The sequence below is a fragment of the Alnus glutinosa genome, chromosome 12, assembly GCF_958979055.1.
Source record: "Alnus glutinosa chromosome 12, dhAlnGlut1.1, whole genome shotgun sequence".
In the NCBI taxonomy this organism is placed as follows: domain Eukaryota; kingdom Viridiplantae; phylum Streptophyta; class Magnoliopsida; order Fagales; family Betulaceae; genus Alnus; species Alnus glutinosa.
In genome coordinates this window covers 8,864,990-8,875,604 of record NC_084897.1, presented here as the reverse complement: position 1 = coordinate 8,875,604, position 10,615 = coordinate 8,864,990, and the positions used below count along the sequence as shown (strand labels likewise).

Below are 10,615 nucleotides of genomic sequence, written 5' to 3'. Positions count from 1 at the left end.
TGGAAATTTCTTTGTTGCCCTTGAGGATTTTGTACATTCTGAGTGTTACTCCATGAAAAATTGGGGTGGGTTCACCACCCTGTATTGTAGGTGTTGGAGTATAAATTGTTCTTTGGAGGATAATTATTCAGTCTTAGTGGTGTGGTCAGAATGAGAATATATGGCACATACCTCCACTTGAGCAATCTGTTGAATGGGAGAGATGTTATGAGTAGTCATGACTTTCACTAGCATATCCAGTTTTCTCTCCAAGGTAGCCATCTGAGTTTGAACTCCATTATTGCCATTCACTTTATAGACGCATTTTCTTTTGAGTCCTTGCCTCCCTCGGGATGAGAATTGTTGGGAGTTTTCGCTTAAAGTCTCAAACAGGTTCTTTTGTCTCCTCGCTATTCTTTTCCATTAGTACACCTCCACAAGTTGAATCTACAAGACTTTTGTTAGAATCATTTAAACCTTCATAGAAAGCTTGTACCTGATCGTCCTGAGATAGATTGTGATGTGGGCATTTTAGATGTAGCTCCTTGAAGTGCTCCCACACCTCAAAGAATAGGTCTCCATCTTTTTGTTGGAAGGTTTGAATCTCCCTCCTCAATTGCCTAGTCCGTTGGGTTGGAAAGAACTTTTTCAAGAACTTTGTGGTCAACTCCCAATTGTGAATAGACCCTGCAGCCAAAGAATTCAACCATAATTTAGCATTATCTTTCAAGGAAAAAAGGAAGAGAATTGACTTGATTCCTTCCGCATTTAAGCCATGGACGTTTTGAGTTTTGCAAAGATCAAAGAAGTCCCGAATGTGTAGATATGGATCCTCTGTAGGTGTGACTCTATAGTGTGGAACCATATTGAGCAACGGAGACAAATCAAAATTGCTTTGCACATTTGGTTGAAAAGCAATGCAAGAGGGCTGTGATAAGTGCTGAATGTTACACATTCAAGCCCCTTAATTTACATATGTTAAGCTCTTTGTTTTGTTATAGTTTGATGTTTTGTGTTGTTTTTGTGTTTTCTTGTATTTTACAGGTTTTGTTAGTAAATCCATCAAATTCCAAGATTATAACGAAGTCGGCAAACTCACTTTTGGATAGATTCAACTCCAAATCAATTTTGAATTTAAGGAAAGAGAAATCGGCAAATATTCGTTATTTTTGGAAAGAATCCAAAATGAACATGTCTCAGTAATTTAATCATAACTTTCGGCTCAAGTATCAGATTGCAACAAAATTTTTTTTTTTCAGAAAGCTAATAAGAAATTCAACAATTATGTCAGAAATATGATTTTTCTAATTCTGATGTTTACCATGCCAAAATTGCCCCGCAATAAAAGACCGCAAATCTGTACGAATTTTGGAATCCTTTTCCTACTTGGATAGAAATTTCAGAAAAGGAAAAGACTTGTAATTATTCTATTTGGACTAGAAGACCTACTTAGAATTGTAATAGGAATTCTAGAGCTTCTCTAATCCCTATAAATAGGCCTCTAGCCTTTGAAGAAAAGACACACAAGCTTTGAGGAAGAATCAAAGGCTACATCAAGAAGGAGGTTCTTTTTAGTTTTTATTTTCTTTCTTCCTTTATTTATTTTCTGTATGTATATAATTTTAGTTTATATTAATTGTAACTAACACTTTAGTTAGGGCTCGATTGAAGCCCTAATCATGTCTCTTTAAGTTTTTCAATTTGCTTTGCTACAATTTATATATTGATGCTTAACTTGATTAATTCTAGTTTCTTGAATTCCTCGCATGTTTATGTTTGGCCATCATATGCATGTGGTATGGATTTGTTGTTTATGTCAATTTGGATAACCGAGTCCTGGGCATAATAGAGTAACAAAAGAACCTCGACACAGGTTCTTGGATTAATCAACATAAAGACAACTGGAATAGATACAATATTCCAATCTGAGTGTGTTTACCGATTTCCATAGATTTATGCTTCCTTGAAGAACAACTTAGTAGATACCATGCTAAATCCTTCAAGGAAGAAAAGAGTTAGAGTAGATATCATGCCTAATTTGTTGCTTAGGGAAATCAATAGCTTTAGGAGAAGATACCATTCCCTTGTGGCTGGTAAACATTAAGCATCATGTTATGATTGTAGTACTATGCATATTGCGAATCTTATTTGAGTATGATTAGCGGTGGATATTGAAGCCCTACCTTTTCTTCTTATTATTTTTAATTCAATCTTTTATCCCGTCTTATTAAATTTATTTCTTTTAGGAATATCTTTTTAAACATAATTTACCAATCCTCGTGGGAATGATCTCGTATTTGCCTACTATACTATCTTTCTAATCTTGTGCACTTGCGAGTAAAACGTACAAGTATTTGCCTATTTATTTAGGTAGATATTTGCACAATAGGCTGATTTGGATTTTGTGGTATGAAGGAACTCTTCATCGGCTTCCGCTCGGGTGGATTCTCTACACGTACTCCTGCCATGTCTTCCTCAACTTTGAATATGTTTTCTATTTCTGAGGTGTCTTTACACTGTCAAATAGTGCATTTGATCTCTGGATCATATGTAATGATGTCTAAATTCTAAGATCGACGACCCACTGCGCTTGATCCTAGTTGCGCTCGAGTGTATATGAATTGTGCACTCGATCACAAGACCAGAATCTAAAATTTGCAGAAAAGACTAAGAAACAGAAGAGAATAATTTTTTATTTTTTATTTGATGAACAGAAACAGAAATAACTAAAATAAAGGAAAATTTTAAAAACATAATTTAACACAATCCCCGACAATGGCACCAAAAGCTTGCTGTGCAAATATCTACTTAAATAAATAGCCAAATACTTGTACGTTTTACTCGCAAGTGCACAAGATCAGAAAGATAGTATAGTAGGCAAATACGAGATCATTCCCACGAGGATTGGTAAATTATGCTTAAAAATATATTCCTAAAAGAGATATGTTTAATAAGACGTGATAAAAGATTGAATTAAAAATAATAAGAAGAAAAGGTAGGGCTTCAATATCCATCGCTAATCATACTCAAATAAGATTCATAATATGCACAATACTACAATTATAACATGATGCTTAATGTTTACCAGCCACAAGGGAATGGTATCTTCTCCTAAAGCTATTGATTTTCCTAAGCAACGAGTTAGGCATGGTATCTACTCTAACTCATTTCTTCCTTGAAGGATTTAGCATGGTATCTACTAACTTGTTCTTCAGGGAAGCATAAATCTATGAAAATTGGTAAACACACTCAGATTGTGTTGGTATAGTTTCCGGTATGATGTGAATCTGCACGTTCTTCTGGTGTTCTTCACGCTTCTTAATAATTCTGCAAAACAACAAAAACTAAGGGACCCTTCCGGGGGTCCTCTTCGATGCCTAAATTAGCTTCTGTAAGAAAATAATGCTCTATGCATAAAAATTGAGTCTTAGTTTATACCTGGGGTATGGGCCTATTTATAGGCAAAGAGGCGGAGTCAAACCTGGATTAGGACTCCTGCTCCTTGTGGATCTAGAACTGCCGTTAGAGTTCTAATTGGACTCTGACCCTTTATTAGAATTCTAATATGATATCTTTATTAGACTTCTGATCTGATCATTCTTCTTATTCGATTGGACCATGAGTCCTATCCCAATTCTACTAGGGATATGACTGATTTCTCTAGAGTAGTTGCTAAATGTCTATCTCCTTATTGGATCGGGTTGAGTGAAACTTATCCCCAATAGTTACCCCCCAATTCCCTTATCCGAAGCTTGCTTGAATATCGGGAATTTTATGTCTAAGGAAACCCGAGCTTTGTCTCCTTCTGAAAACCTACTAATCTGCAAAACCTGAGGGTTAAATCTTACCCCCCATTACCTTCTTGTTTTTCCTTAGGGTTTTCTCCCTGTCTCTTGGAATGGCTAACTCCTGAAAAACCTGCAAAAATCGAGGGTTAAATCCGACCCCCCTTTCTTCTTGCTCTCGGCTAGGACTGATCCGAGACTCTTAGCTAGAACTGATCCGAGAGTTTTCTTCTTTCTCTCGGCTAGGACTGATCCGAGAGGTTTCTTCTTTCTCTCGGCTAGGACTGATCTGAGAGCTTTCTTCTTTCTCTAGGCTAGGATTGATCCGAGAGCTTTCTTCTTTCTCTCTGCTAGAACTGATCCGAGAGTTTTCTTCTTTCTCTCAGCTAGGACTGATCCGAGAGGTTTTTCCTTGCTCTCGGCTAGGACTGATCTGAGAGGCTTTCTTCTTGCTCTCGGCTAGGACTGATCCGAGAGGCTTTTGCCTACAAAATAAGCGACATCAACGGGTTCCCGGTCCCTAGATCGGGAACACTCCGATGCTTAAGTCAGCTCTATTCTTTTATTCTGAAAATACTTATTCCCAAAATCTGGGGAATTTTCTGTCTTTTATTATAACATGTCTGAGTTAAAAATAAAAGTCTAGTTCTTTTCAAACATAAATGCTAAAAATAAAAGTCTAGCCTGAAATTTCCGAGAGTCCTTTCTACCTGATCACGGGTAGATTCTGTTGTTGCCTCGGCTATCTATGTCATGGGCTTCTACTTCTTCAGTCCTCTCTTCTTTCTATGTCATCTCGAGGATCATTCTCCTGATCCCTTTCATTTGGCTGATGACGGTCTCGGGGATAGTAATCCCGTGGCTGCTGATCTTGGGGCTGATAGTCCTGATGATTCCGAGGCCTGTTATTTCCTAGCTGGTTCCGTTGCTCTCCCAAGAACCGAACTAGCTTGCCATTCTTTATAAATTCTTCTATTGACAACCTTAGGGTTACGCACCCCTCGGTGTAATGCCCTCCTTGTTTATGAAAATCACAATACTTGCTTGCATTCCTGTAAGGAGGATTACCTGGTATCTTTTGTGGTTCCCGAAACGCCGGATCTCTTTTGATCTCCATAAGGACTTCTGATATCTCGGCATTGAGAGGTGTAAAATTGTAATCTTTGAACTTCTTTACCTGCCTCTGCTTTTCCCCATTAGCTTTCCTGAATTCTTTCCTTTTCTTTTCTGGGGCTGTCTCTCGAGGTAGCCTAGAACTAGCCATAGACTTCAGCGTCTCTTCCTGATTGATGAATTCTTCTACCTTATCCATGAGGTCCTGCAAGGTACTCGGTTGGTCTGGCTTCCGAAACGTGTGTTCATCACCATGCTTGATCTTCTTTTTCTTTTATGAGGAATGAATAATTGTTTCCCACAGACGGCGCCAAACTGTTGGTACAATTTCCGGTATGATGTGAATCTGCACGTTCTCTGGTGTTCTTCACGCTTCTTAATAATTCTGCAAAACAACAAAAACTAAGGGACCCTTCCGGGGGTCCTCTCCGATGCCTAAATTAGCTTCTATAAGAAAATAATGCTCTATGCATAAAAATTGAGTCTTAGTTTATACCTGGGGTATGGGCCTATTTATAGGCAAAGAGGCGGAGTCAAACCTGGATTAGGACTCCTGCTCCTTGTGGATCTAGAACTGCCGTCAGAATTCTAATTGGACTCTGACCCTTTATTAGAATTCTAATATGATATCTTTATTAGACTTCTGATCTGATCATTCTGCTTATTCGATTGGACCATGAGTCCTATCCCAATTCTACCAGGGATATGACTGATTTCTCTAGAGTAGTTGCTAAATGTCTATCTCCTTATTGGATCGGGTTGAGTGAAACTTATCCCCAACAGATCAGAAGTATTTATCCAGCTGTCTTTATGTTGATTAATCCAAGAACCTGTGTCGGGGTTCTTTCGTTACTCTATTATGCCCAGGACTCGGTCATCCAAATTGACATAAATAACAAATCCATACCACATGCATATGATGGCCAAACATAAACATGCGAGGAATTTAAGAAACTAGAATTAATCAAGTTAAGCATCAATATATAAATTGTAGCAAAGCAAATTGAAAAACTTAAAGAGACATGATTAGGGCTTCAATCGAGCCCTAACTAAAGTATTAGTTACAACTAATATAAACTAAAATGATATACATACAGAAAATAAATAAAGGAAGAAAGAAAATAATAACTAGAAAGAACCTCCTTCTTGATGTAGCCTTTGATTCTTCCTCAAAGCTTGTGTGTATTTTTCTTCAAATGATAGATGCCTATTTATAGGGATTAGAGAAGCTCTAGAAGCTCTAGAAATCCTAGAACAATTATACGTATATTAAGTGTCTTCAGATAATTGAGAGAAATCCATGATAAAAGGTGTAATAAAAAAATAGAAGTCACAAAGAGATACGCTCTGATACCAATTGAAAATTATTGGACTTCTAATTAACTGTGTGTGTGAACAGTGTGCAACAAAACATTAAATGCGAAATTAAAGGAGATAAATATTTTGTTGACGAAGTGGAAACTTAATTAAGAGAAAAACTACTACGGGGCAACCAAACCCAGGATATCCACTTTTCAGAAGACAAAGCTAGTTACAAAGCAGTAGCACTCACATACCCTTGATACAGTGGTCGTACCTTGAACTCTGACGTGTAACCCAACACGAACGTCTCCTACCTGAAGGGGTCTTCAATAGAATCCTTTACCTTAGGGCCAACCCCTAAGATAGACTTCACAGCTGATCAAATCACACACTGACAAAAGCTAGAGAGCTAGCAGATCTTCAATATCTCCATAAACACCCTTTCTAAACTATAAGGAATTCACTACTGAATTCTGTCTATAATGCATGCCTAGAGCCTCTTATTTATAGGCTTTAGAAGACCTAATTCTAGTCAGAATTGGAGTCCGGATGGTCAACTATTTCCGTGTCTGAAAAGTAATTCTAAAAACTTCTCGAATTTTGGTTGGCCGTCCGCACGATACTATCTTTTCGTCCAGACGTTGGGCTATCTGGACGTTTCTATTGGTCATCCGACCATCAAACTACAGCATTTTTTGTTAGCTTTCTGATGATGCCGATTTCGTCCCAATCCGATATTTGAGTAGAAAGTTATTATCAAAATACCAGAGGGTATCAGGACGGTGTTGCCATAGCGTCCGAGCGGTTGCACTTCTGCTGCACGCAATTTCCATAATAAGGTCTGAGCGTCCAGACCATTGAGTCTGACGTTCGGACGGTTGAACTTCTTCTACATTACTTTCCTTATCAAGGATAGCGTCCGGACGGGAATACCACATCGTCCGGACGATTGCAGCTACATTCCCATATCTGTGTCTAAGACAAAAACCCTATTACTTGGCGAACACTGAATGGCGTCCGGACGGTATTGCCACGTCGTCCGGACGGATACACATTTAACGCTGGATTCTTCTCGAACTCTGAATAGCGGCCGGACGATTTGTCATTACTTCCGGACGGATGCAACCTTGAACAGTTCGAAGCTTCTATACACTGATGGGTGTCTGGACAGAAAATTCTCGTCGTCCGAACGGATGATGCTTTGATAGATGAGCGTCCAGACGGAATACCACGTCATCTAGACGGATGCAAGGGAACTAAACTGATTGATTTGAATTCTGCACAGAGTCTTCTTGAAGCTCATAACTGAAGTGTAGACTCTGAATAAAACATCATCCCTGTGAAAGTAGCAACATTACATAGAAGTGATTTTGTCCAACAGAATGCAGCCAACACAAAAACTAACAAACTCCCCATTTGGCCATTCTGGAACAAAAATAACTTGACCGGGTTAAAAATTCAAGAGATCTTTAGATTCTTTTAATTTATTCTTAAGTGTATCAACAAAAATATGGATCACACTCTGAAAATTAATCCAAACACGAGTGTACCCGCTCTGATACGAATTGAAAATAAATAGACTCCTAATTTAAATATGTGTCTGTGATCAATTTGTGTAACAAAATATCTAAATGCAGAATTAAAAGAAGACAAATATTTTGTTAACGAAGTGGAAACTCAATTAAGAGAAACTACTCAGGGCAGTCAAATGCAGGAAATCCACTATTTAGAAGACAAAGCTAGTTACAAGACAGTCGTACTCACATACCCCTGATGAAGTAGACGCTACTTAAACTCTGACACGTACCTATATGTGAACGCCTCCCAACCAGGTCTCCTACCTAAAGAGGTATTCAATGAAATCCTTTAGCTTAGGGCTCTTCCCTAAGCTAGACTTCACAGTTGATCAAATCACACAATAACCACCCTAAGAAAGCTAGCAAATATCTCTGTTTTTGCTAAACACCCTCTATTAATACACAAGAATTCAGTACAAAATTCACTAAATAATACAAGCCTAGAGACCTCTATTTATAGGCTTTAGAAGACCTAATACAATACGGCTTCAGAGTTCTCTGGGAGGTGTCCAGACTTAGACAGTGAGCGTCCAAGTAGCAACCGACTTCTTTCATGTGTTTCACACATTTCTTCATTAGTCTCTGGGTCAAGACGGTGTTGCCATGGCATCCGAACGGTCACAAGTTGTCTTCACCAACCATGTACTGAGTTGTTCAGAATCTTCTCGAACATTGAATAGGGTCCGAACTATGTTGCCCAATCGTCCGGACGATTGCATGCTGTCTATGCTGAGCTATTCAGAATCTTCTTAAACACTGATGGGCGTCCATACATTTATCTGGGCCGTCTAGATAGTCAACTGGGGAACCGATTTTTCTGAGGTGTAAATTGCCCAGAATCTTCCTAGACTCATGACTATGCCTTCTAGATGTTGTGACACTGATATTGTCATATTAAGGCCCTTTCCATATTGGAGAAATAATCTCTGAATGTTCTGAAGACTCTGAATAATTACGGCGTCCCTATTTCAACAGCACACTTACAATATAGTGATTTTGTCAATAGAATGTAGCCAAAAAACTAACAAATAGGGACCTAAAATCAAGGCTTAACCTAATAGTAGTTAAAGGTACCTAGCTAGCTTTAGAAGCGGGTAATGCTACGTGTGAGCACACAGGTAGTTTATGCGTTATAGAGTATAGAATTCAATGGTATAGTCTGACATAATAAATGTTTGTAGGCACATAATGTCATGATTGGAGACTTTAACTTATTCTCCAATGTAGAGTTCAAGTAACTAGAAAATGGGAGAGTATTCGAGTCATGAGTCCCATGTAGCCTATCAAGGTGAGTATTCTGCTCGCTGAGAAAAAGATACTATGTTTTATGTATTTTATAGAAATGCTAATGATATGCTTGTTTTGATTCAAACCGACAATATGTTGATTATATGTGTTTGAGTGTTTTAAATATTTTCAATTATGTTGAGATATGATGATGATGTTTAAGTGATTTGAGATATGAGTATGGAAGTATGATTTGAGATATGTTTTGATGTGTGCTGGGGTTGAGATATAAACTATGTGATTTGTGATTGAGAAAATGACCTGTTGAAGTGTTTACATTTTATGTGAAAGTTATGTGTTGAAAGCATGATTATGAAAGTAAAATATATGATGAATTGAGCATGATGAGCATGAACAAAATTAATGACGTTGAACATAGGACTAAGGTTAAAAGATATCTTGGCAGAACATGTGTAAGAACATCGGGTGTGAAGAGCCCTGGGGTATCAAAAGCAAGACCGAGGGTTCGAGTCCCACAGCAAATAGCATCACAAACAGTATGTGTAAGACCATCGAGTGTAATGAGCCCTGGGGCATAAAGAACAAGTACGTGTAAGACCACCGGCAAAGTGTCCTGGGGCATCAAAAAGATCATGTGAAAGACCACCAGGTTAAAAAGCCCTGGGGCATCAGAAACAGAAACCAATGAGAACAAATGATAAGCATGCATAACATTGTTTTATGTGATGTTTTAAGATGTTTTCATGGCTAGACGTATTAATATGCCTATGTGTCTTAATGGGAAATAACATATTTATATTTTTATTCGGCTAGAGTGCATTGATGAGTTTTCATGTTAAACGTATCTATATGCCTATAAGGTTGAATGGGACAACACATATGTATATGTTTACGGCTAGATTGCGTAAAAGTCTTAAATGACACTAATCTTGATTGTTCTTAGATACTTGTGTTTCCCAAAATTTGAAAATGCCTGTATCTCTGTATAGCCATGTTTGATGCCATATGTTTTCTACTTAGATGTACTTGTATGCTAGTATTTCCTAAAGGTTGGAAAGCTTGTATACCTGTCTAGCTAAGTCACCTATTATGTATGTAAAAGATAATATGCGTAGATGAGCATGTATATATATATACTTCCAAGTGATAGATTGGAATGTGTATATATATTCACAACTACGTAGTATGATGTTCACGTATTTCTAAAATGTCAGTGTTTATGTTATCAGCTACGTTATGTTTTCAAGGGACGGATTTTCATAACTGTAAATGGTAGCTATTATTGTCAACGAATGGTAAAATGAAATGTCGGCTCTATGTGAAAACTTAGTGAGTATTAGACTGTTGAGGTGGTGAACTCACACCTTCACCTATACGGACGTGGCTAACTCCACGACCGTATAGACATTGTTCGTTTGGCTAGAGATACTTAAATTGTAGACGATGATCCCATAACATTGTACTTGGTATATTATGACTGAAGCTCGCCGCGACGATTTAATTGTTGGACCACGGGATGTCCATTTCTTTTGTTGATTTTGTATATAGCTTGTGACGCTTGTGTCACTTGTTATTGTGCAAATCCTTTCTTTTGTGATGTAATTATTATTT

At 37.9% G+C, this 10,615-nt stretch overlaps 1 non-coding gene across 1 annotated transcript; it reads left to right on the top strand.

Annotated features, from left to right (window-relative positions):
• The first annotated feature begins 491 nt into the window (after window positions 1-491).
• On the top strand, window positions 492-598 carry LOC133853087 (small nucleolar RNA R71). The gene has a single exon (XR_009896210.1). It is a non-coding gene; the product is annotated as a small nucleolar RNA R71 (small nucleolar RNA).
• The last annotated feature ends 10,017 nt before the right edge of the window (window positions 599-10,615 follow it).